This window comes from Manis pentadactyla, chromosome 2 (genome assembly GCF_030020395.1).
Source record: "Manis pentadactyla isolate mManPen7 chromosome 2, mManPen7.hap1, whole genome shotgun sequence".
Lineage (NCBI taxonomy): Eukaryota > Metazoa > Chordata > Mammalia > Pholidota > Manidae > Manis > Manis pentadactyla.
In genome coordinates this window covers 43,358,707-43,383,232 of record NC_080020.1, presented here as the reverse complement: position 1 = coordinate 43,383,232, position 24,526 = coordinate 43,358,707, and the positions used below count along the sequence as shown (strand labels likewise).

Below are 24,526 nucleotides of genomic sequence, written 5' to 3'. Positions count from 1 at the left end.
TTCCTGAAGTGCAAAATAAAATAATCAAAGTACCTAACTCAATACATTTTAATGCAATTTAAATGAACTAATACTTTAAAAACACTTAACATAATACCAGCTGTTATTAAGAATATTGTCTTAGCTCAAATATCACTCTCTCTGGGGTCATTTTTCTGGATCTTTAACCTAGGGCACATCTTCTGTGCACATTTCATAGCACCCTGTGCTTATCCTTTAGAACACTTATAATAGATTAGTATAATTTGTATAATTTATGTCTGTCTCCCTCACTAAACTACAAGCTCTTTGAGGGTAGAAAAAATCTATCTATGTTTTACTTACTATGGTTTCTCCCAGCAAGTGTCATAGTGCTTGGGACATGCTAGCTGCATTTGGTCAAGTTTGATGAATGAATGAAAAATTCAATGCATTGATTTAATGGGGAATCTATAAACCCTTTTTGAGGGATCAAAATAAAAAAACTTGTAAAATAATTACTATTCTTAATAGTGAAAAATGCTAAATTTTACTAGTTTACATGAAACAATTAAATGTCTCACAGACAGTATACCAAATATATAGTTTAGGCTATTTGATACCCTCTGATATTTTAATTGCTTCATTCACCTATAGTATGTGTCCCTCACCTGAACCAGTATTTCTTCATTGAGAACTTATGTGTTGATATAATTTCAGCCATTCAAGAATTTTAAATGGTAGTAGGGAAATTGATTTACAAAATAACCCTATCAAAGAGGCCTGTAAAGAATTCTTGACTAAAGTATATGTTCACTTTTGTGTAAATACAGACCTGCATGTATTAACTTCTCTGAAAAGAGCCACCCTTGATGAAATTAAAGTTTTAAAACTCATATTTTCCTAATAGTTTATCATGTCATGGACAGGTTTATCTATTTTCCTGCAAGACAAATCTGTTACATGCTGTCCTATTAGTTTTCCAAGATAGAAAATACTTAAAAAAATGTACAGTTTCGGTAACCTTGAAGTCCTTTATTTATGAAATAACCGATTAAAACTATGATGGCCCAAAGCACACAGTAATAAGAAATGTAAGAGAAATGATTTGTATTTAAAAGATAATTCATGTTTCCAAAGTTTTCTCAAAATATGAGGAACAAGAAAACATATTTGGGGCTTTATGTACCTTATACAGACAGCAAAAGCTCTCTTTTTCCCTATCATGATGATAAAACTATAGAGGCATATCTGATACTAGACATGATCTTTTCTTTGTATTAATCATTCCTTCACTGTTTTATTTGCCTCTCCATTATCAGGCAGGATTCCTGGGCTCTGGCTTCATCACAAATGAACCCCATCAACTCCCCCATGACACACTGCACACTGGCAGTATTTAGCTACTTTTGACAAATTGGTCAGTCTTGTGAAATACTTCTCTAAGCTGAAGTTCTGGAACTTGTCAGGTGTCCTCTCTGACAGTCATGTCTTCCTTTGGCTCTCCAATTATCCAACCAGCTGGGGTAATGCTCAATCCTCCCACAAAGAATATCTTTTTGGAAATCCAGATCAATTGGCTTTTGGCAGTAAAAAGCAAAGCTATTGCACTTTCTGTCAGATCAGGGTTGAATAATCTCTTGGGAGTGAGTAACCTCTTAAGTATTGGAGGACTAACAGTTCCAAGGATCAGTGCGCATTTAACAGTTTGTAAGAAAGATCAGAGGAATATACAGAGTCCCTTTTGACTACATTTGAATGTGGCAAATCTCAGGTTATTTTTTTCCTTCTTGTGATTTAGTCTGGATGTTCGTATCACACTCTACCCCTACAGCCATCAATCCATCAGTTTGTGCGTAGAGCAAATCTCTGTGTACAAAGAAGTATGGCTTTTGAATTACACAGGCATGTAATCTTTTTATCATGTATGATTGAAAGCTGGGAGTTATGAAAGGATATTTGGTGACTGTAATCCTCCCACCTGTAAAACTCCTGACAAAGGAATTAATAGGCATACTATAAATAGAGGCAGAGTCAGGTTCTTGAAAACTGGCATCCCATTCATAGGATTTAAATCTCACAGCTAATGGGAAAAATCAGTTTAAAAAGTAACATCAAGTCTACTCTTAAATATGGTTGGAAGTTCTGATTTCATTCCTAGTTCCCCCAAAATAAGCAGTGCTACTCTTATCCTAAGAGAGTAGCACTGCTTATTAAGTTTGTTTTGGTACTATAAGTGAATAATCTCTGTCCTCAAGGCATTTAGAATTTAGTGGGAGGGACATTTACCAAACAATAAACCCTTACTTAGAGTATAGTTTAGACTTTTTTGTTCCTCCATACTTCAGTTAAGTAGAGCTTCAAGCTAGTTATTATTTTTTTATTTTGATATTATTAATGTACAATTACTTCAACATTCTGGTTACCAGATTCCCCCTATTATCAAGTCCCCCCATGTACCCCATTACAGTCACTGTCTGTCAGCGTAGTAAGATGCTATGGAATCATTACTTCCCCATGTCCCCACCCTCCTACATTATGTGTGCTAATTGTAATGCCCCATTATCCCTCCCTTATCCCTCCTTATCCCTCCCTTATGCCTCCCTTCCCACCCATCCTCCCCAGTCCCTTTCCCTTTAGTAACTGTTAGTCCATTCTTGGGTTCTGTGAGTCTGCTGCTGTTTTGTTCCTTCAGTTTTTTCTTTGTGGTTATACACCACAGATGAGTGAAATCATTTGATACTTGTCTTTCTCTGCCTGGCTTATTTCACTGAGCATAATACCCTCTAGCTCCATCTATGTTGTTGCAAATGGTAGGATTTATTTTCTTCTTATGGCTAAATAATATTCCCTAAAGAATCCACTCCAAAACTATTAGATCTAATATCTGAATTCAGCAAAGTTGCGGGATACAAAATTAATACACAGAAATCTGTTGCATTCCTATACACTAACAATGAACTAGCAGAAAGAGAAATCAGGAAACAATTCCATTCACAATTGTATCAAGCTAGTTATTTTTTGAAGTCAGGCAGGAACAAACCCAGAACTCTGAGACATAGAATTTGCAAATAAAAGCTGGGTTAATTTATAAAGTTCCATGGTTCATAGAATAGGCTAGGAGATGAAGTTTTGGGAATTACATTCAAGATTATAGTAATTGAAACCTGGAGAATGGCAGAGAAGTGGTTTCCAAATTAGAAACACCTGAGGACTTGTACAACTCCTACTTCCCAGGCTGTATCCACCTGTAATTAAATTGGAATGTCTTGGGGTGAGTGCCAGGGATCAATAATTTTTAAAGACTCCCCAGGAGAATGCAATGTACAGCCAAGTTGAGGAACCTGGGTTAAAACAGTTAAACACCCTAACACTTCAGCTTTTCTTCACTGCCTCTTTAGCTCAATGGTTCTCAACCTGACTGTCCATTAGAATTACAGGGCCGCTTAAAAAATTCCATTCTGATTCATTTGGTCTAGGGCAGGGTGTAAGAATCAGAAACACTTAGCCATTCCTCAAGTGACCCTAATGTACAGCCATGGTGGAGAATCACTGAGGTAACTGATCATATAAATAGGTAGGATGGTGGGCCTTTTCACCTTGTTCTGGCAGTTAAGAGCTTTATACATTTTAAAATTATTATTCAGTAGCTTTGTTGAATGGATTTTTTACTTAGTTCACTAGGCTATAAAGTTGAACAATTTTTATGAATCCATTGGTAGTAGGGTTGCCCAGTAAAATACAGGACAGCCAGTTAAATTAGATTTTATCTAAACAATGAATAATTTTTTTTTACTATAGGTATGTTCATGCAATATTTGGGATGTATAATAAATGGAGATTTGCTTTTTATCTGAAATCCAGATTTAACTGGTGTCGTGTATTTTTATTTCCTAGGTCTGGCAAAACTAATTGGTGGGAGAGCATGCTCATTCATGGGAAAATAAGCAGTTGAATTCTGGTGGGGGGTAGGGGTGTCCATCCTTTTAATCTTCGGGGTTTGTGGTCTTTTAGCTCTTACCCTTCTAACTACAAAGGTGGTAAATGAAAAGGTATGAGCAGTTTTGGAATGAAAACTGCTTAAAAATCTTCCAGTGAGCCAAGAAGACCCACAGTTTCCCATTGCTTAGGGTGTCATTGGGTAACCAGCAGGAGAGGACTATAGGGGAGAGGGATGTCACTGTGCAAGAAAAGACAATATAGAAAGAGATGAAGACATGAATCCTGAATGTAAGCTCTGGTTCCAGGAATCCAAGTTCTGTGCTTTCAAAAGGAATGACATTTTGAGCCTTTTTTTGTGGCTTTCTGGTAGTTCAGATTTTTGTTCTTTGGTATTTTTTATATTGTTATTTCTTCCTAATCTATCTGAATATTAGATGCTTACTGCTCTGACTGGAGCTGAGATAGTTTCCAAGTCAAACTATTCTCATAGCATAATGTGTCTGAACTAATGAAAATATGTAAGAAGTCCCCGGCAATCTTATAAAGCCTCCTAATCTCAAGAGGCTTCCCAAGAAGTCTGGATGTCTTTTAGCTTCATCCTCTAAGGACTGTTCACCATTAGCTAATTTCTGATATTTCCTTCCTCCCCACCATCCCAAATAGGCCTTGAACTGAAAATAAAATTTGTGGCTGGGTGTATTTCTTGGCCAATATCAGGCTTTATACAAAGGGAAAAGAGTGAGGTTTCATGATAATTCCCAGAAAGCAGGTTTTGTAATAATTTTACCAAATTGGAGCCTGACATTTTGATATACAACTCTTGAGCACCCCTCATAATTTCCTTCACGGAGGACATAAGCAAAGAGGTAGTAAGTCAAATGCTCTTTTGCTGGTCCAAGTTTACTAATAGAAGGAGGTGAAACAGGTGAAGCATGTTAACTTTTACCTGTTAACTTTGATTTTTTCACTAAGCATTAGATGTTTAAAAGGGAAATATACACTGGCAGAAAGGAGACAAGACACAGGGTGATAGGAAGGGGCTGAAGGCTGGCCTGCATCATGGAACATATTTGCAAGCCAGCTGGGCCCACTTTGCACAGATGTTTTCATAGGAACAAGAGGGAGGGGCAAGTGTTCTAATGTTCCACACATTAGCGAAGCCATGGAGTATCTCTTTCCGTGATTCACCTCCTTTCTGTGACTAGAAGTGGGGGTGGGGGATCAGAGGTTTTAGGATAAACTTACTGTTTAAAGTCAGTTCAAGGAAATTACACTCATTGATAATGAGGCTTTTTCCCCCAAAATTCATTTAAAAGGAATTAATTTACTTTTCAGAATGCCAATTCTGAAAAACAAAGAGCTGCGTGTTTTTTCACCTATTGATAAAACAATCATCATCAGCTATTTTATTCATAGGTGAAGAAACATGTAGCTATTTGGAGAAAATGTTTTCAAAATTGATCCCCTTGGGGGGTGTAAATGTTGGGCTTGTTTTAGGGCAGTATAGATTAAGTTTTCCTATCCCCAGATGGTTGGCTTGGTCTCCCACTTTTTGCCTGAATGTGTCAGTGGCATGTCTGTGCAGCACGCATTCCAGAAAATGGAACAAGCCAATTTTTCTATATAAGTTGGAGATTTGAAAATTGATGGTCCACTGTTTGGCCCACAGAGTGCAGGAAAAAAAGAAACCATGAACTTTGAGCCAAAATCTAGGTTGCCAGTTTCTCCTGAAAAATCATAAGATTTGGCTATGCTGTGCCTACATTCCTCACGCCAACGGTGTTTGTAATTTCCTGGACACACGTTTTCCAGTTCACCACAGACACTGTCACTTTATCATTGGGTTTGTTCATTCTGTGAAATGGATCAGATATAATGAGACATTTATATTATCTTTATGTATGGTTTCTATGTGCATTTGAATTTGCCAGTCATGCCATTAGACAAGACTAGATTATATTATTGCTCCAATGTCGATCAAGCTAATTCTACGATTCTTCTCTTTTATAAAAATGGAGTTCTTATTGTTAGAGATTATCTGAAACTTTGCTTGGAAAGAACTTGACTATATTGCAGCTCTAAATGTCATTTCTGTCCAATTTATTATAGTCTGCTTAGAGCATGAATGAATTTATTACTAACAGAACAAGTTGATTTTCTTCTTTAGCTGTGTTTTCTTTGATGGGAATTAAAGTGACCATTTGAATAAGCTCATCCATAAATGAAAAACAGAAATTGGTAATTTGAATATTCAGAAGTGATTGCCTGTGCAGGTGAAATCTAGCAAAAAAAATGTTGTTGATTCTACCTAGTACCAGATCACTTTAACATAAGAAGGGACCTTAGGGATAAAATTTGACCCATTTATTTTACAGATAAAACTGTATTTAAGAGAGGTAAATCCACTTAATCTTAATCACGCTTTAGGTTAGTGTCAAAGCTGGGACTCAAATCTATCTCTTTTGACTTTAACCCAGGCCAGTGTTATTTTTATTACCCTTTATTGCCTGATTATATAAATATGGTTTCAGGCTTATTTCTTAGTTTTATTGTTTGTTCTAAAAGTATTATTTACAATAAAATTATTATAACATTGTTATAACTATATATTTATTTTATAATTATCAGAATTATTTATATTGGCATTATAAATCATTTCCTAGGTACTTTTTTGAAATATGATGACCCTTAGTAATGAAAAATTTATAATTCGTATTTTAATAAGAAAAGCTTCCAAACAAGAAGAAATGCTAAAAATAGTTTCTTTGCAAGACTAGATGGCTTCCCCTATTTCTTTCCTTTCATTATATGTATGTCCAAATTTTCCATAATGAATCTCTATCACCTTTATAATTGTTAGAATTTTTAGTTATATAAAAGAGACAAAGCAAATCCAGTCTAATAAAGACATGAAACATCTATGTGAAATTAAAATGTTATCACACCTCATTCACTCTTATGAGTGGGATGTAAAGACCGTTTCCTGTGACTCAAATGTACACATTCAAACAAAAAGGATTTGACACTTTCCCACAGTGAAAGAAAAATGTCTGGTGGCCATGATTGCAAGGGGCATGTGCTTAGAGCTGTGACCTGCAGCATGTTCCAGGCTGAATAACACTTAACTTTAAAATTAAAATCTAGCAGTCCCAACTTTCTCAATTATGATCCCTTAACAGTATCTGGCTACTTGACTTAGCCCAATCTTCTAGTATGGATTTTTATCTTCTTGAGAATTCTGAAAGCTAAGGAGAATTCTAATTTTGATTTATCTTTGTCTAGTGTTAGGGAACTCAAAGAAAGGAAAGTTAGCACCCAATGTCTCTCCCAGAGGGAACTGCAACAGCTGTGTGGTTACCAGGGGAAGGGTTTACTTGGATATAGAGAGAAAACGCTTCTTTATAAATAATCTGTTTTTATGGCTCCTGTTTCTGGGAAACCTGATACATACAAAGCACCTTCAAGTATTGGAGGTCAAGTTCCAACTGTGTTTTTATTAAATATTTGACTGTTTTATGTGTTGTTGTAATCGACTGTGTTTGGGACCTGGGTGATTAAGGAGCTTCTCTGTAAGAAGCTGGCCTTGCTCTCTTTACTCTTCGACCTCTCCCTCTCCTTCTCTGTATTTTGAAAATATTGTTTTAAAATAAGGCTCATTCTACTTCCTTATGCTCCTTAATTAATTTTTTTAAGAAGATGAAGCATCAGAGAACATTGCAAAGCTCAGTGTTGATTGATCAATTACTGTCGTCAGTTCTTTATGTCCCTCTGCCAAGTTCAGATGCTTGGGAGAATAGTACTGACAACTAGATTCAATGTTTTTTGTCTGTGAGGAAGGCACTATTTTACTTACTTTTCCTTTATCATGGAAGGGACACAAGCCATTTTTACAAAAGGATATTACAGGATCCCAGGGAAAATATTTTAATTCTAAATCTCAATAAAATATTGCTTCAAGTTTTTGTCTCAGCAATTAACTCTTTGAGGCACTACTCTTTTTAAACATTCTGGTGTGTTTCACTTCCTCTTTTAACTTCTAAATCAGCATTAACCACCACCACCCAACACACATACACAAACCCTATTCTGCATCTGTAGATCTTCCTGTTATAGTTGAGATGTGGCACTTCCGCTGCTGATAGAATTGGACAAAAGAGACCTCCTGGGAAGGCCCAGTGACTTCACATGACACAGACATGAAATCCCCTTCATCCTGTTTCCCTAGTAGTATTTTGATAAATTTGACATTCTCTCTTCTTCAGAGTCAGGAGTGATCAGCTATGGCTTCAGGCTGGGATGACTGAGGATCTGACACACAAGGATATGCTTCGAAGTGTCAAAGGGCACCTCATTTAGAAGGACAAGTAATTGAAAAATCTCAGGCTGCTCCATGCGTTTCTTCTCAGGTCATTCCTGGAAACAAACTTTCATAGTCAAAATTACCCCTTACTCACACTCTTCTTGCTTCTAACCTGACAATGACAAGGTATAAAACACAGTTGCAGATGTTGGTAAGGAAAATTCCAAAGGGGAACCTTACCACAGGTTTTAATTTCTTTTGAAAATCCTTAAAAATAACTTATCAAGTAATTAGTTGAAAAGGCTACTAAAGTTGGAGAATGAATTTATTCTTCATATTACCTTGCAGTTTATGAAGAACTTAGAGATACATTATATTATTTAATAAAAGAAAATGAGAGAGTTTCTCCATTAGGAAATGGGTTGTACAATTTAGTCAGATCCCTGATTGAGTAGGGGGTATTAATATGCAGCACAATGTGCACATTTGGAAGGGAGAAACCTGGACAGGCAGTGGACTGAAAGTACAAGACTGGGGAAGCACCCTGCCTTGAAAGCCCCAGCCTGCCTCTGTGGGATGGTAAGTCCTGCCGCTGAAGACAGACAAATTTTGATTCTAATCTCTGTTTTACTTCTTTATTGGGAGTAGTCTTAAGAGTGGAGGCTTTAGAGCCACATTTCGTGGATCCAAATCTTGCTTTCATTACTTTGTGCCCCTGTGAAAACTCCCCATATTTCTGTTTTCTCATCACAAAATGGAGATAATAATACCACCTGGTACATAGTTTTATGAGCATTAAATGAGATACACAGTATGATTGGAAAGGTGCTGGCACATTCTATGTCTTTAGTAAATATTAGCCACTATTATGAAATGTGTAATCTTTAAAAAGGCCAGTCCTGTGACTGCTCCCTATCTCAGTGTTCCCATGTATAGGGGAGAGGAGAGTTATTGTAAGGATTGAGAGTGTGTGTTTTATTAATCTAATTTTAACCTCTTTATTTAAAAAATTGCAAACACACACAAAAGTAGTGACTAATGTGACTTCAATTTCTGGTTCTACATGTAAGGAGCTTGGAAGTCACCACTCCATCCTAACAAGTAAAAAGCTGGACAGACTAAAAAATTAACAACTCTTTTACAGAGGGGAAGACTCCAGGCACACTGTCCTTAAAAACCTCAGGGGGACCTAGGGATGGGGGGGCCCCAAAATATTGTGGGATTTACCTTCAGTAGTTTGACCAGCTGTCCATAGTAAATATGGGAGAAAAATCCTATCATGCTTCTAGCAGTGAGAGGAGAAAGGGAACCATTTTAAAATAAAGCAGAGCACCCTGTTCTTAACAAGACCTACCCTCAGGAAAAGCTAGTTAACCAGAGCCAAACTTGGTGTATCATCAGAGCCTAACTGAGCAGGAAAAGGGAATTACCCAACTCCAGGCAGCTATCCTGTCCCACCTAAGTGGAGCGGGAAAACACTGAGAAAAACTTTTGAAGTTCACGATCCAGAGACATGGGCTCACTAAAAGACTGAGACCTGATTATAGGACTACAGAGCATTTCCCCTCTCCTGACATTTCAGCACCACATTACTAAAGGCCCATTTACAACCGAACCTTTAGCCTGGAACATTGTGTCTGTCTATCAAAGGCATACCAAAAGTAAAAACGAAAATAAAAACACAAAAAACACCTCATACAATTTGAAGAGACAGAGCAAGCTAACAAACCAGACATGGCAAGTATATTGGAATCATCATTATCAGACCTGGAATTTAAAACAGCTATAATTGATATGCTAAGAGTTCTCATGGATAAAGTAGACAGCATGCAAGAAGAGATGGGTAATGTAAATGGAAAAGATGGAAATCCAAAAAAAAAACAAAACCTGAAAGAAATTCTAGAGGGACTAATGTAAGTAATAACCCCATATGCTCATCATCAAGCATTTTACAATGATCACTTTTTGCCATTTTTATTTCAACTATTGTCCATCAAGTTTCTTCCTGGTACTTTTGGAGCAAATTACAGACATCGTAGTATTTTAACCATAAATTCTTCAGCATGGAGGTGTAGAGGTTTTCAAGATGGCCACAATTGTTCTTCTGTGTGCAATGTAACTTTGCAGTTCTTCCCATTAGGCTATGGTCTGTTTCTGGTCTTTTGAATACATGTGGCAAAAGTGATATTGTAGGGTTCCAAATCCAAAATAATCATCTAGCTGAGCCCAGTCCAACTTGCTGACCTTACAGAATCATGAGTAAATAACACTACTAAGTGGTTTATTTTGCAGCAATAAATACCTAACACAGTGATATGTTTTTAAAAGTGTCTAACACTGGTTTTCTTATATAACAAACATGCCGCTTTTACCATCCTGTCCAAGGGACTGAACTCACAAGGCCTGAGATATTTTGTAACTCTGAAGGAGAATGTCAGTGTGTTAAGGTCAGCATGGAAATAGTATTTCATAACATTTATCTTAACTAAAAGCCTTCTGTGGTTGAATTAGGTATTCTCACTTGTGGTCCAAGGAATGCTGATCCTTGGTCCAAGCATTATTGGATCACAATCTCCTTTGAAAATCTGGTAAAATCTGAAAATCTTATTCCTAGCCAAAAGAATACACATGTACACAGCCCCCCTTGGTCACACACGCAAATATACTCACACACACACACAAATAAAAGTTTGCTTAAATCGTGGAGGCTCATGGGCCAGTCAATGCATAGAACAAGTTAAGAAACTCTGACTTGGCTGAGCAGAATCTTACTTGCATCCCCATGGCTGCAGAGTCAGTTCTAACTGGCTAAGAATCTGATTATGACCATTTTCCAAGCATTCGTTTCCATTGCTATTGCTGTTCCAGGTACTGGTGAATGAGGAAGAACTGTTGATATGGGTTACTGGCTAGATTTCAGATTTAGATGCTAAAAGTTTCTAAACCAGTGTTTGGTTTAACCAGATCTCTTTCAAGGCTTTCAAAACTTTTAGCTTATTCTTCCCACTTCCATGCCAGACCTTCCTTTATGCCAAGCACTGGGCGATAGTATGCTCAGGAAGTCGGCAGCTCCCCAGCAGAACCTTTAGCTGAACCTTACCATGCTGCTGGCGCTATCTGATGTGACAGATGCTTGTACATGACTTAGCTATGCCTTTCTTTAATATTGTAGTTGACAATTTATTAGCCTTGTATGGACTGTAATTGCTTTGGTTCATATTTTACCACTGCTTGATTGTTGTCTATGCTGTTTACCACACACTTGATCTTATCAGTGTAGATGACTAGCCCTTTGGCCAGAGTCCCTGTCTTGCTAATGCATACGGTCTGGTATTCTCCAGGAATAGGCAAGGATAGAAGGGGCAAGGATATCCTGAAGACTAGAGAATCAACCCCAAACTTAGGTGACTTGAGAAATTGAATGCCTCTAAAATTGATATTAAAGTAACTTTATTATTTTTAAGAGAGATAAATGAAATGTATTGATTACTAATAAATATAATGTAGTACCCACTCTACATCACTTATCACTCCCTTTCCCCTTACTTTGCTTTATTCTTTGTAATAGCACTTACCATCTAGCATAATAATACATATTTATTTATTTTTTGCCTTCCTCCATTTTAATATAGGCTCCATTAGAACACAGACTTTGTTACATCACCAGAACAGTGGCTGCACAAAGAAGTTGCTCAGTAATTATTTTAATTGCTTTTTGAATTAATGGATGAACAGTTGAATGAGCTAATGTTAATAAACTGGCATCTCCCAAAATTCTTCCAACAATAGTGTGTAAGAATTCCCGGGAGAGGGCCTTTAAAAGATAGAACTGTCTATTCTATATCTTTAGAGACTCCAGATTCAGATGCTTAAGCTCTCCAAGTAATGCTGAAGCAAGTGGTCTTCGGAAAGAGTTTTGAAAATCTGCCTTAAGTGATTTATATCCCCTCCAAAGATATATTGTATATCAGGAACAGTTAGCAAAACAGTAGGGTCCTATCCTTTGTCTTTGGCAATTTGGGACAAATCAAAATATAATCAAATTTTTTAAATAATCAAGTAGATAATTCAGCACCTCATTCTTATTTAAAATAACTTTTTCTTTGTCCCCCCAGGCCTGCAACCCCACACACTTTTTCACTCTGTCCTTCTTTATAGGTCTTTCTGAGAACCACATTTCACAAATGCTGAAAGTTTCTCTTAACTAGATATTTTATGCTGAGAAAAATTTGGTAGCAATCATTGAGAATGCAAAAAGAAGTATTTGGAAAATTATCAGACTCACTTTCGCCACTGGGGTCTTTAATTTAAACAGCATATAGGCCAACTACTACCTGCAACAACAAAAAATCAGTTAAGCCTCAAAGGAAACAGTCAAGTAATTCATTATAAAAAAAAGCAATGTGAATGGTTAAACTATTTTTAAAGTTTTTAACTCTTTTACTGATCAGAGAAATGCAAATTAAGAGTAATGAGATTTTTCACTCGCCAGTTTGGCAAAAATTAATATCGAGTGTGGGAAATGGTGTGGAAAAGCAGGTGATCTTAGACACAAAAAGAAGCACTCCCACATGGCCTGGAGAAAGTTTTCTGAAGGGCAGCTTAGAAACAAGTATCACATTTTTTAAGTTGGACGTCTTGGTTCCAGCAATTATATATGAGGAAATATATTCTTAGGAAATTATTGGACTTGTGTCCAAAGATATCTCCAAGGATATTATTGGATGAGCCATTTATAAAATCAAATATTTAAAAACAATACTAATATCCACCAATTCAGGATTAATTAAATTACTCAATGTATTTCCATAAAATAAAAACAGCTGACATTTACTGAGCAGTTACTATTTGCCTGCCACTAAACTAAATCCATTATAGGGATTAATTCATGTAATTTTCACAACAATCCTCTGCATCGGTAACATTTTCATTTTAAAGATAAGGAAAGTGAGGCATAAAGAGGTCAACTAATTTGCCCCAAAGTTGTGCAGCTGGTAAGTGGTAGAGCTGGGGGTGACACCCAGGCAGTCTGGCTTGAGTTGTACTATTAACCCCTATGTATGGAATATAAAATAGCAGCTATACAGAAAATGGATAGGGATATATTCAGTTGAGGGAAATAGATTTCAGAAGAACCTGCCATATTTACAGAATGAATGGAGTAGAGGAAGGAAGAGTATATGTAGAATGCTTAGAAAAACATTTGAAGAGACATATACCAAATGTATTATATCAGAAGTTACTTTTAAATGATTTTCCCTTTCTTCTTTATAATTCCTTATGATCTAAATTCATGTTCAATAAGCTGATATGTCTTTTATAATCAGAGGTTTTTTTTTTATTGGACTTTTAGCCTTAATTTGTTTTGACAAATGTTTAAGCATTCCTGTTTGACTCAGTGGGTAGGTTTTCCCTACTAACATTTCCTACAAGCCAGTACCTTCCTAAATTTCAATCATTCAATAGTTTAATATTGGTTCCACATATGTGTTTTAGTGAAACCCTAAATATAACTGTCCTGGGAGTCGTAATTAAGGAGATACGTAGGGATAAAGATATAATAATGAAATGATAGATGTGGTTACTTGGTTAACCCAAGAGCCATTCAATGGATTCTACTCAACAGGCTGGAGAAGCTGCATACTCATTTTGATAGCTATCCTTGGACCTATAGTTGGCCATGTGACCCAAGAAACCAAAGTGGCTGACTGCTGCAGGAGCTTCTACAAAATACATTTTTTTTTTGGTAGAAAGACCAAACCTGTCACTGCTCCCTGTCCCCTGAGCTAGTCAGCCAGTTGTGAGAGCATGATTTTTGTAGTTGTGGCAGCCATTTTGTGAACATGAGGCTACGAGTGAGGGCAGGACCAAGAAATCGATAGTCTGATCCTAATATGTGGTGCTGCTGAACTTAAGTCAGCTGAAGCCTATCTCCAGACTTCTTGTTTATTGGATAAAGGAAACTGTATTTGTTTAAGACAATGTTAACTCTTATTAGTCACAGCCAAGCATATTCCCAATGGACACAGTACTCAAAATGCTGAGGCATTCTTCTTTCCCACATTAAAAAAAAATGTTTTCCATCTTACCTTGCAAAGAAGTACTGTTTGAATCATGTTCATGGAATCCTAGAAAACTAAAATTAGAACAAAAATTACAACAGTTAGATTAGAGTTCATCTGATTAAAGTTCTTCATTTTACATCATAAAAAAGTAGTATTTAGGGAGGAACAATTATTAGCCAAAGGTTATACTACTAGTGGTTATTTTCTATTATAAACATGTTTAGAACTTTGTATGGTGATACCTTCAGGTGGCCATTTCTGTTGACTACAAGCCATAAGTCATAAGGTATATGAAGTACAAGATGATAGACTATGAACATCCTACAACTCCTCAATAGATAATCTGCTTGACAAGAAATATGTCTGTTCCTTACCCAGAGCGTGGGAACTGCTGGCTGATGAATTTGCAGAAGATATGAATGGAAGAATGTGTGCCTGGGTATGTTGGTAGCTGTTCATCATAAGCACTTAAAGAGTCATTTTGTTGAATGATTTTGGTCACTGATAGAGGCTGAGATATGCAAGTCTGTGGCAGCCAGCACAGCAATGAACTCATTGTTCTGTCTAAAGCCCAGCTCAGTGTCTGCTGGAACATCTTTTTGGAATTTCTGTATCACTCACAACTAATTAGCCTGGGCTTGCCACCTATATTTCTAAAGCAGATTCCAGTGGTATAATATTATTTTAGAATGAAGCTTTAAAAGGAAGACAGTAGACACTGAGAGTATAATATAGAGCTCCATCCACAAGATGTCTGTTCTAATAACTTCATTTGAATTTGTACCAAGGAGATCTTTTTCTCCTGACCAAGCCATGAAATAATCAGAAAAAATCAGAATACAGCTATATCCTAAATACTTGTGCATCAGCTCTCAGCTCAAAAGTCGCCTCCAGTGGAATATTTCCTGATCCTTCAATTTGAGGAAGCCCTACAGCTGCTCTAAGACACCACTCTATATTGGTTTCTTCTAGACTCTTATTACCATCTGACCATTACTTCATTAATTGTGTTCCTTGTTCACTGTCTCTCCCCTTACTAGCATGTTAGATTAAGGGCAGTGGGACCCACTCCACAAGATGCCAGGCTCCAGAGTAGGCATTCAATAATTTACTGTTGAATGAATAAAAGGATGACTATGTTGCTCTCTCTAATTACTTTGGCTACTTAGTCAAGTCGATAAATTGCCTTTTAAGTGTAAGATGGAAGATGTATTCTCTTTTCAGTTTTGGCAATGGTACTGATTTGTGCATTAGCCAAGCATTTGTGCACCTCAGTCAGAAGAGTTATAATAAGATATAATACAAATGTGTGGGAAAATATTGGAACAATTAGAACTAGTACGGTAGTTATGATAAAATTCATATTTATGTGTGTGTGTGTGTGTGTGTGTGTGTGTGTGTATACACATGTTAGGTTTACATAACTTGCTTTAGCCTGAGAGGCCAATGGTCCAGGTTCCTGAGGAAAAGATGTAATTTTTAAAATAGTGCCAGAATTATACAGCTATTTTCATACTTCACTGCATAATATGTTAAATTAATGTTTTCACAACCTTCAACTGATTCGGTGCTCTATGCATGCATACATAATGGTCTGAGACCCTGATATAGAAAGCATTGAAACCAGGGCAGTGTTAGCCTTGCTTAGGAAACCTGCAGGGAGCTTGATTGAAGGGAAACCTAGCCATCTGCAAATGCTATATTATAAGAGCAAGATCTTGACACTGTGTCCAAGAGAGAAGAACCCATAGATAGCCTGAGGCTTCCACCCACTCTTTGGATGGAAAGTCATGTGGGATGTGGTGTAGCAAGAGCATTATTCAGCTCCAGAGAGCAACTAAGCTGCCAGCAAAATGAATTTTCAGAGTAAGATAAAACATTAATTACAGATGTCAAGATTAGAGTTTGCTTTTTCTGCAAATTCCTTGGGGTCTCTAAGCAACTTGATCTTTGAATTCCCAAGATACTAAAAATCTACAGAGAAGAGATTGTTATCTTAATGTTGCAAGAATCTCCACCTTGAGTGCTGCCAAGTAAAAACCTAGCTTAATGACACAGACTACAAGAAATATTTCTGAGCTTTTTTAAAGAGGGCTGATATTTAAAACACAGTTTAGGCTGATAATTGTAGCTGTAAAATTCTTCCAGAATTTTATGAATACACAAGGTGCCTTGCCTGAGCTTAAAGAAGCAATGGTGTAATCACCAAAATTAGATTTTAATTTTAGAAAGTCTTTCCACACACTGCTTTTTGAAAGTATTTGTCACTTTAAAAGTGTTTGTCATTTTGATAGAAAACACTCCCCAAATGAGGAATTTGGCTAATGAAAGGCAACAAGCTGAGTCTTCATATAGGTATTCATAAATGTGAAGTCTCCTCTCTTCTTTACCCTGGTTCATTAATGGTAATCACAGAGACTCTTTAGGAACGTAATACAGATTAAGTTACCAATGCCTAAAGTTTCGAATTAGATACCAATGTCAAAGCAACATCTGTTTGTTAGAAAATAATGTTGTAGTTATAGACTCTCAGACCACAGAAATACAGGTGGGTAAGAAATGTAACAAACACTTCGTTTTTTTTAAAGCACTAAACCCCATTTCAATGTCAAGCCCTCATTCTGATGAGTGGCATAAAACCTAAACTTAATGATTTATGGGTAAACTCAGTATTTCCGGTTTTAAACTCGGTAAGTTGAGAGTTTCCTTTCTCCATCCTTCCTGGATTGGCAGATAGCAACATGACATCAGGGAGATGAGCCCACTAATGGCAATTTACAAAGTCCTCTGAAGTACTTGGAAGCAATGCAAAGTTCAGCTGCTCTGCTCTGCTTTGGTGATACGTGTGATTGTCTTAAGCCCTCTTGGCCCTCTACACTTCATGCAGCCCTCTTTACCTTATTCATCCAGGCAAGTCCACTGCCTCCCATGAATCCAGGTGGGAAGTAGGGTACAAGTGCTCTCTATTATCACATCTGACATTGCATCATTTTCCTTTTTGCAGCAAATGAGACCCTTTGCTGAGAACCCCTAATCAACATTTCACCATTTTGCTGTCCTTTCTGATTCTGTCTCTTTTCTCCCACCTCAGAAAGTATGTTCATTTTGGAAAACCCAACCTTCAGAAAAGTAAGGCTAATGTAATGAACATCGTACACCTTTGTATCTAGATACACCCGTGTTAACTTTTTCTCTCATTTACTTTATCTGTCTTCTCTCTCTCACACACACACACACACACACACACACACACACATACACACACAAACACAGCACACATACTTCTTTTCTTGAATCAATGGAGAGTTAGTTGCCTTTATCATGCCGTTTTAACCCTGAAATACTTCAGCATGTATCTCCCCTCAACAAGGCATTCTTTTACCTTATCACATTTGGGGATTTAGTGTTGACACATTCTTTTACCAGTATTACTAATATACATCTGTATTAAAAAATTTCCAGTCATCCTAGCAATGTCCTTTATAGGTTATTTTTTTCCTTCTAATCTAGAATATGACGCTGCATCACTAACTACCTTTAGTCATCATGGATCTTTATTTTAACTGAGAATACCAGCTCAGAGAATTGTTATCTTGTTAGAGTGCTTAAAGGGAGAGGATGTGGAAGTGGGGAGGGAAAACTCCCTTTGTTCTGTAGGCCTAGCTCCTCATCTTTAAAACTCAAAATCCAAGAGATAAATTCTTTTGTCACTATTTGCATTTTTGCTCTTAGATGCCTATTCTGTGGGCAGTGAGTGCAGCAAAGGAAGTCTGGAGGGAGGAAAAACAATGCCAGTTAACATTGCATTACACTTCAAATTATCATCAATGTTATTACAGAAAAATGGATTTGTGTCTTTCATTAAAGTGGAGTTTTCTCCTTGGGGAGTTTCTGATAATTCCCCCAGGGTCATCTTGTTCTGCCTTATAGAACTTAGTCTCTGGAGAATGATGTTCTTCTCGCCCACCTTGCTTTTGCTCTTTTCTGATTCCCTTCCTACTGTTGTGTTGCAGTTGATGCCAGAGAGCAAATACTTTTAGTTGGCTCATTGGAGGGACATTTGGGACACTGACTAAATTTAGAAGGACAGTCATGTGGATCAGGCATGAAATCAGTGATGTTGCAGATGAAAATTTGCAGGACCCTGGTAACAAAGTGAACTGCTTTGACACAGGTCTCAGGCAGCTAAACGCATCAGTAGCAGCTTTAAGTGCAGCAAGTTAAGAGTGTCTTTGCTTTCTGATAGTCTCTGAAACTGCCTTTTGGAGGATGAGCTCATTTTATTAATTAGGGCTAATAACTTGTGAGCTTTAAATCAGTTGCAGATTTTCAACATGATGACCTGGCTACTTTTGAGAGGCTTATATTATAAAGCCAACAACTTTATGACAGTGAACTAAGGGCCTTTTGTGCTGTTCTAGGCAGTATTTTATTTGACATCAGGGGGATGTTGCACAATTACTTCACTGATGGAAACAGAAGAGTAATTGTTCAAATAATAGCATAAACAATTGAGCTCAGATTCTGGGATTTACTTAACAAACCCTCAGAACGTGGTTTGCTGCTGCCAGAGTGTGCAGGGCAAAAATAAAACAAAACAAAACTTTTGTTTGAAAGACAAGTTAGAGTCTGGGGAAAAAAATATTCACTATGCACTTATATGTTGAAAGAGTTTGTATCAGAATATACAAAGAATTCTTACAGTTCAACAATAAGAAGGCAAACAACACAATTAAAAATGGGCAAAAGATACAAACAGATACTTTGGTTAATAAGCAAACAAAAAGGTACTCAATAACATTAGTCATCAGGGAAATATGAACTACACCCACTAGAATGGGTAAAGTTAAAAAGACTGCTAAAAAGAAAACAAGTACCAAGTAGTAGCAATCCAAATGTCTACCAACCTGTAAAAACATTAGTATGTTCATACAATGGATACTACTCAGAAAAACAATAAAAAGGAATGAGGCAACAGTATGGCTAAATCTCAATTATACTGAGTAAAAAAAGCCAGGCAAAAAAGAGTACATATTGTATGATTCCTTTTATGTTAAATCCTAGAAAATACAAATAACCTATAGAGGCAAGAAACATGCCAGTGGGTTCCTGAAGATGGGGGTAGAGTGGGATATATGAAGGGGAATGGACAACACAGCAGTATGAAGGAACTTTGGGGGATGATGCGTGTGTTCAGTATCTTGATTGTGTTGAAGGTTTCACAGGTGTATAGATATGTCAAAACTCATCAGATTGTACACATGAAATATATGTAGTTGATTATATGTTAATTATACCTCAATAAAGCTGTTTTATAAAAATGAGAGCATAGACTAAGAAAATATTTGCAATGTAAAACTGAAAAAGGAATAACATCCAAAATATTAAAAATTAAAAAGTTTCCACAGATCAGTAAGGAAAAAAGGTAACCCAATAACAAACTGGACAAATATATCTAATGGGATATATACCTGACCACAGTAGCACAGAAAAAAAGAAGACAGGAGAGAGATAAATGGACTTAAGTGTTGAAACTTTCTTGGGAAGTGGCAAAGTACCCATTATATTAGATTTAAATATGTTAAGAATGAATATTATAATTTCTGGGAAAACCACTATAGGGTAATGTAATAATATTTGAGTAACCAGATATAAAGAAAGCAAATGTAATAGTAAAAATACTGTTTTTAATGCTCCCCATCCTAAGAGCTCTGAGTTTAAATCTTTCATAACCCTCTCTAACCCTGGTTCACTGTTCAAAAAAGAACAAATTTATGTATTGTTTAGGTTTTCTTACTTTTTTTTTTTTTCCTTGTTTGGGGTAGGAATTGTGTGTGTTTGTGAGTATATAATTTTAGATTTGTTTCTTCACTGTCGTTGCTTATTACCATTGTTGTTATTATTATACCTATAATAATGTGCACTGTGCTAGGGGGGAAATCGTGAAAGAAAACTTAATCTACTACTTACCCAAAACCCAGGTAGACTACTTAGCTGAGAAGGAGTTTGAAACTCATAGTTTAAATGCATGATGCATGTCTCCTGTCATTTGAAGTGCTCTGTCCTAGTGTCCTTTTCAAGCAGATAACTCGGGGTTGCCATATTTTGCTTTCAAATTTGCTATGGGGATAAAGATAGAGTCCCATCACACTTTCATGTTTAGCCTGCCTAATGTAGGCTTCTGCCCATTAGTCCTACACACCATTAGTCTTTCTAGTCTCTTTCTTGTTCAGTTGTGATTAGGAAATTGCCAGAGAGTCAGGTGAGAGATTTTAAGTTTCTACATTTTAATCCAAACTATCTCCCCAATAAATTATTATTGCTGTTTCATTAAGTTAATATCTATATATATTTATTCACATATTTACTATTGTTCTTCATTTCTTCCTAGATCTCCATACTTCTATTTGGGATAATTTCCCTTCAACTTGAATAACTTACTATATTATTTCTTTTATAGTGAGTCTGCTGATGATAGATTCTTTTAATATTTGTATGGAAGTATTTGCCTTCATTTTTAAAGAATATTTTTGTTTGGCATTGAATTATAGATTGATAGTTATTTTTTTAGTGTTCTCCAGATACACTTCCATTGTTTTCTGACTTCCATTGTTAATTTTGAGAAGTCATTATCATATTTTGTCTCTTTGTTAGTAATGCATCTTTTCTCTTTGTCTACTTTTCTCCTTTTATTTTGAAAAAATTCAAAACTAGAAAATTTGAAAAAAGAGTACAATGAAAACCTATATATACTTTACCAGTATAAACCAACTTCTAACATTTTTCCACATTTGTCTTCTTTCTGTCTCTGCCCCACATACATATGTACATATATATGTGTGTATATGCTAGACCTTTTGGACTATAGTGCAGGTGACTTCATTATTGAAGTTTGGGTTTGTAGATGGGGTTTCTTAGGACGCTGACTCTGAGGACTCTAAAACGGAGTTTATTATGAAAGATGCTTATTAAAGAGTGCCTTTGGAATCATGATCTGTGAAAGGGAGGGGAAAGGAGCAGGAACAGGAAAAAGGATGGTCTTAAACACCATTTTACTATTACTGGAATTATATATCAAAAATTTTTGAGGCTAGAGATTCTATCTTAACTGTGGGGAAGGAATCCTTATTTTCCAAAGTGTCCCTTGTCTTACAGTTACGGGGTTGCTTGAAGAAGCAAAAATCATCATAGAATTTAGATATGCAATAAAATATTCACTAATGAGCTGACTCTTTGTAGTTTTTATCCTCACTCAAAAATCCATTCCTCTTAATAGTAGAATCTGTCTTTCTGAATACTTTTCACCAACAATTCTGTCAATTTTTTTTATTGAGTCTGTAAGCATTTGGCTGAATAATATAAATATTTGAAGAATGCAACTGTATTAGTTTTCTCTTGCTACGTAAGAAATTGCCACAAACTTAGCAGCTTAAAACAATATTAATTTATTATCTCACAGTTTCTGTGGGGCAAGAGTCCTGGCATGGGCTAACTAGGTTCTCTGCTAAAAACTTACAGTATTGGTTAGGATTATGGTCTCATTTGAGGGTTGGGGGTCTTCTTTCAAGTTCACTAGTGGTTGGAAGGATTCAGTTCCTGGTGATAATAATACTAAAGTCATCATTTTCTTGCTTGCTGTCAGCAGGGACACCTCTTAGCTCCTACAGGGTACCCTCAGGTCCATGCCACATGTCCCTCCATAAGCAGTTCACACATGGCTATTTGCTTCTTCAAGACCAACAGGATAATCTGACTCCAATCTGCTATGACACAGTCTCATATAACATAACGTGATTACAAGATTGACTATTCAATAATATTTACAGTTCCTACCCACACTCAGGAGGGAATTATACAGTTTGTATACACCAGCAGGTAGGAATCTTGGGTCTATCTTAAAATTCTGTCTACTGCAGCAAGATACAATGGTAGTGATGAAAATGATATTTAGAGAATTTGATTCCTACAAAAATCATAGATTAATGAGTAGACCAGTTAACAAATGGAAACAAAACAGACAGAAATGTTAAAATTTCCAAAGGGAATAATTTGCCTATCAAGGAACTGAGAGATATCCTTGGGGAAAAAAGGGGTTAAATACCCTAGATACTTATCCCAAAAATAGTGCTCACATTGTAAGTCTTGGAATAAAGGATATTGTGTTAGGTTCCCAAAACATTTCTTAAAGATACTTTATCTCTATAAGCACAATCAAAAGGTGATTCATTCTTTATCTTAATAATTGGAAGTTATGATTAGAACTTTAATTTTATAAATTGTCAATATAAAAATGGAAGTACTTTCATTAAAAAAATCATTTTGTAAGATAAATCCCTAATCACGTTTCTTCCCCCTATTTAATATGAAATTTTGGACCCCATTTTTAGTTGATCTACTTCATGTGGCCTTAATCTGGCATCCTTTTCCCTTGATAATGAAGGCCTGACCTTAAATATGCATCATGTTTGGGGAGATACCAGCTTGGTGTATGACATCAGGAACTATCGCCATCTAGTGGTATGCCATGCAGTTGAGGACTAAACTATCATTTTTAGTATCTGTAGGTATTATTAGCTCAACTGGTTAGACTATGCATGAAACTATCCATTGAGACCTAGTCTTAGTTTTTCCTAGAGATGATACTCAAAATTATTTATAGTCACTGACAAGTCAGAATGAATGTCTTCTATAAATAACCGGTAGTGTCATTCTGGGGCATTTCAGGAAAATAGGCAAATACCACTCTGGGTTGGATGTTTCATTTCACTCTGGACCAATGTCATACTGCCTTCCTAAGCCAGTTAACTTCACAAATGATTATGTTGCTGTCACTGCAGCCAAAGGAAGAAGGTAAATTACCTGTGAAACCATATGAAAGTTCAAAGCTTAATATTTCAGCATTTAAAGACTTATGAAAACTCTGTCTACTCCTCCTACAAACCCACACACTGACCCAGATAATCTCTTTTTCAGGATGACATTCCAGAAGAGAAGAGTAAATAGCTAGGAAGAAGGTGGGACCTTTGCTCAGTCCACTTTCTGGGAAACTGTACCTGGGATACATTAAAATTACACTCAAGATGTCAAAAATCAACTAAGTTATTAATTTTTTCTTTCAAATGTGAGTGGAGAGAAAAGGAAGTCCATATTTTTCAGGACATTTAATTTTTTACAATACTGGCTGCTTAAGAAGCAAACACTTTGACTTTGAGGATGTTTTCAATGCAGTGTTAGACCAGGGCCAGGCCTAAAGATTGTGCAAGTCATGGCCCTAAAAGTGAGTGCCTTCTTCATTTTTCATGCACTAGCCACCTTACTTGCCATATCCTAATCCTGTTCTTGTGTTAGATCTGTGACCATGGACTGAGAAGTCCTACTTACCTTTTCCTTGGAAACTCGGATTGTTAAAACACTGCAGACATTCACTTGTCATGATTGTTTTCACTGTACCTATTGCTCCTTTACTTGTCTACTTATTATATTTTTAAAAGTGTATATATAATATTAATCTATGCTTGTAAAACAACTCATCAAGTGCAGAATATGGAGAGGAAGAAAGTGAAGATCTCCTTTCAGTTCTTTCTTCCATTAAATCCAATTCCTTCTCCAGAGATAATTGTTGCTGTCAGCACGTCCTTGCTCACTCTCTTCTATGTATTTATATAAATATAGGTGCATTTTCCTATATACACTTGAAATATTAATAGAATCATCCTTTACACATTGTTCTACAACCTTTTTTTTTAACCTCATAATGTATTTTGCAGTTTTCTATGGCAGGATCTACAGATGGATCCTATTTTTTTTTTAAATGCTACACAATTGTGTGGTAAAAATAAGAATCATGCTAACATATATTTAATACCTGCTATGGGTCTCAACAATGTCCTGGCTCTTTAGAGTAGTATCTCATTTAATTCCCACAATAGTCTTACAAACAAGGAAATTTGATATTCTTTTTATGTTTGAGGAAACTGAGTCACAGACAAGTTCAGCAGTTTGGCCAAGGTCACATAGCTGGTAAGCAGTGGAGCTGAGATATTAACCCAAGCACCCTGGGTCTGGAGACTTTGTTTCAATTACTACACTCTGATCGTGGTATAAACATATCATACTTTACTTAGAATTCACCTATTCCCAGACATTTACATGGCTCCAGTTTTAGATTATTAAATGATATTGTACTGAAAATCCCTGTTTATATGTCTTTGTGTGTATGTGAAATATTTCTGTGGGATAGAGCCTTAAAAATGCACTCTCT

General features: G+C 36.3%; 1 long non-coding RNA gene across 1 annotated transcript in view; it reads left to right on the top strand.

Moving 5' to 3' along the window:
- Positions 1-23,494, top strand: part of LOC118912019 (uncharacterized) — a 29,360-nt gene extending 5,866 nt beyond the window's left edge. Inside the window, exon 3 of the long non-coding RNA XR_005024693.2 lies at positions 23,239-23,494. This is a non-coding gene — a long non-coding RNA (uncharacterized LOC118912019). The remainder of the gene's footprint in view (positions 1-23,238) is intronic.
- Positions 23,495-24,526: the final 1,032 nt, after the last annotated feature.